Here is a 3863-nt window from a genome sequence, read left to right on the forward strand (position 1 = left end):
TCTACTAGGTACAAAGCAAAAGGTTGACTCTCTGATATAATTACAGAGAGTTACCCACAGCACAGTAAATGTCTTTTAAAACCATTTGGTCTGCAAACATTCTATTCGACCTGCAGTGAGGCATCACTCACACCCAATACTTATCTGTTGTCTATTTAACTCTTCTGTACCTGACACAGTTTCCTCTGCTGTGTTATCTCCCAAAGCTAAAAAGAAACTAACTTCTGCCCCCCCCCAAATATATTCAGATCTTTTATTAAGTAGCATTATTTAAAAAGCATCATAAAGATAAACCAGAGGTTGTCACTGGACTCAGGTAAAAAAATACCACAACCATGAACATTGTTACAGTTAGAGGCCCTCTTGGTTCTCCGCAATGATACTGAGCATGCTCACAAGGGGTTCCCATTGTTTAGTCTTAAACAACCATCTTTAAAAGAAGAAAAAAAAACCCAACTCAGCACACTATCATTAACTTGTTTTAATGTTTCTTCACAAATAATAAAGTACAGACAAGGAATAATCATAATGTTGTGGCCAACATTATAAATATGGAATTATAAATTTAAAAAATTTTCTGGTTTAAAAAGTAAATCTGGTATTAATGCAGCTCTGTGGGGTCTGCGTCTAGTAGGGCCGATCTCTGTGCTCCTGGCGGTGCTCGCCTTTGTCCATTTTTCCAGGTCCTCCACGCCTGCCTCTTCTTCCTCCCATTTGTTCCATCAAAGGTCCAGTGGGTCCCCCAGGGCCACCTTGTCTTCCTCCACCGAAGCCACCACGGTCCATGCCCCGGCCACCATGGAAGCCACCTCTGTCTCCACCACAGCCACCTCTGAACATTCCACCAGGGCCACCACGGTCCATGAGGCCACCTCTTCCTCCCTGCATGCCACTAGGGCCACCTCTGCCACGGTCACCACCCAGAGGTGGGAAAGGTGGTGGAAGGAAGCCTTCAGGCTTTGGAGCCTCACACTGGTTGCACTCTGTTCTCCAGGCGAAGTTCTGGTTTCCACACCCCTTACGGGGGCACTTTCAGTCTCCAGCTCGGTGCCAGATGTTTCCTCCTCCAGATGGGTTCCCTCGAGAACCACGAGGCCCTCTTGGTGGGAAGGCCTCCTCTGTCTCCTCCACGGCCTCCCATGCGACCCATGGGTCCCCCAGGACCTCCTGGGCCCCCTGGACCTCCCCGGAGCAGCGGTGGTGTCATCCCTCTGCCCTCCCGCGGTGGCGTTCCACCTCGTGTGCTGTTCATTGGAGGCTTCTTACGAGCAAGAGAAACTAAGTTTGCTCCCTTGAAAATCTTTCCCGTCAAACCACTCCACGGCAGCCTTGGCGGTAGGTGGGTCTTCACAGGACACCGTAGCATCACCTTTGGACTTTCCTGTTTCCTTGTCCAAGTAGATGTGGATCATGGGTTGTCCAGTCCTCTTGTTCATCTTCACAACTCCACATTGCTTAAAGAAGTCTGCCAAGTCATCTAGAGTCACATTGTCATTTAATCCTTGCACATAAATTGCACTGTTGTCACAGTCTTCATCTGGATCTACAGGTGGGCCTAAATTAAGATCTGGTCCTTCATCCATGGGTCCACCAGGCTTATTGAAGCCACCTCGCTCTCCAGTGCTGCCCATTCCACCATGTCCTCCTCCCTGCCCACCTCTGCTCATGCCTCCACAATCAAATGCCCCTCTTCCCCTGCCCTGGTTATCAGGGCCACTCATGCTCCGGTTCTCTCCTGGTCTGGAAAGTCCTCCAGACTTCTGCCCGTAAGCACTCATGCTACTGGGGTGGTCCTGTCAGAATGAACTTTGCTGCCCGTAGCTGCTGCTCTGTTGGCTATATTGACTTGGTGCCTGGCTGTAGGATCCAGTCTGGGGTGGGGGGAACTAGTGGGCGGCTGCTGCCCATAGCTGCTTTGTTGACCATAGCTACTCTGCTGTCCATAGCTGCTCGGCTGCCCATAGGTGTTCTGCTGGGAGCAACTGCTCTGATCATAACTAGTCGGCTGTGTAGAGGAATAGCTGGTAGGAGGATAGGATGGCAGTGGGCTGACTGGCTGCATGGGGTAGCTCCCAGGCACATGGGGGTAGCTGTAGTTATTCTGCCCATATCCCAGGCTGGGCTGGTTGTAACCCCCTGTGCTAGACTGAGGTTGATCAGTCTCAGCAGGTTTGTTACCATCCTGCGGTCTTGTAGGTGTGGTGGCTGCCGGCTGCTGCCCGTAGGCTGGGTAAGCAGGCGGAGTGCCTTGCACAGACTGAGCTGCATAGGAGGCCTGGGTAGTAGTGACCGTAGCAGTGGTGGTATCGTAAGCACCAGTGCTGTGCCCCTGGACAGGCTGACTGTACGTCTGGGGGGCAGTTGGAGTAGAATAACCAGTAGGAGGCAGTCCATAAGAAGTTGCATAGGCGGACTGCCCATGGGTCGCAGTGGCCTGAGCCTGGCTATAGCTAACATCAGTGGGCTGTCCATAGGTTCCATAACTTTGCTGCCCATATGCCTGGGTGGTCTGTGCATATCCTTGAGGGGCTGGGTGGTGTAAGCACTGTAGCCCTGCTGGGCTGCAGCCTGGCTGTAGGTACTATAATCCATGGACGCCATTTTCTCTCCTTCCTTCTCATTCTCTCAACGTCTGTCTCCCTCTCGCTTTCCCTCTATGTTTATTTTTTTAAACAGCTTTGTTGAGGTATAACTTGTATACAGAGAATTACGTGTATTTAATGTGTACCATTTGATGAGTTTGGACATAGTTAAACATGTGGCCACAATCAAGGTAACAGATATATCCTACACCCCCCAGACTTTCTTTGTGTTTGTTTTTTTGTTTCTTTGTAGCTTATGTTTTTTAGAACACTTAACATGAGATCTACTTTCAATAAATTTTGAAGTGCTCAATGATGTATCGTTAACTATGGGTTAACAATATCCTAGATCTCTAGAACTTACTCATCTAGCAAAACTGAAACTTCATACTCTCCCCCAGCCTCTGGCAACCACCTTTCATTCTCTGCTGTATGAGTAGGACTGTTTCAGACACCTCATATAAGAGGAATCACGGGGTACTGTCCTTCTGGGACTGGCTTATTTCACATAGCATACTGCCCTCCACATTTAATCACGTTCTCACAAATGGCAGGGTTTCCTTCTTTTTTAAGGCTGAATAATATGCCATTCTGTGTGTATACCACATTTTCTCTATCTATTCATCTGTTAATGGACAGTTCTTTTTAATTTTTTAAATTAAAAATTTTAATGTTTTACTATTTGAAGCACTTCTTCTTTTTTATTGAAGTGTAGTTGATGTACAATATGATGCAAGTTATAGGTGCACATTATAGTGATTCATAATTTTTAAAATTTAAATTTATGAATTTCCATTTCTAGTTACTATAAAATATTGGCTCTATTTCCTGTGTTGTACGATATATCCTTGTAGCTTACTTTATACGTAGTAGTTTGTTCTAAATCCCCTACCCCTATATTGCCCCTTCTCCCCCTCTCCCCACTGGTAACCACTAGTTTGTTCTCTATATCTGTGAGTCTGTTTCTTTTTTTATTATATTCACTAGTTTGTTGGTTTTTTTTAGATTCTACATGTAAGTGATATCATACATTATTTGTCTTTCTCTATTCTGTTTATTTTCACTTAGCATAATGCCCTCCAAGTCCGTCCATGTTGCTGCAAGTGGCATTATGTCATTCTTTTTTATGGCCAAATAATATTCCAATGTGTATATATACCACACCTTAATCCATTCATCTGTTGATGGACACTTAGGTTGCTTCCCTACCTTGGTAATTATAAATAATGCTGCTATGAATATTGGAGTGCATGAACCTTTTTGAATTAGTTTTTTTTTTTT

General features: G+C 45.9%; 1 pseudogene; it reads right to left on the reverse strand.

The window, feature by feature from the left end:
* Window positions 1-509: 509 nt before the first annotated feature.
* On the reverse strand, window positions 510-2651 carry LOC102508220 (annotated as a pseudogene).
* Between the last annotated feature and the right edge of the window lie 1212 nt (window positions 2652-3863).

This window comes from Camelus ferus, chromosome 35 (genome assembly GCF_009834535.1).
Source record: "Camelus ferus isolate YT-003-E chromosome 35, BCGSAC_Cfer_1.0, whole genome shotgun sequence".
Lineage (NCBI taxonomy): Eukaryota > Metazoa > Chordata > Mammalia > Artiodactyla > Camelidae > Camelus > Camelus ferus.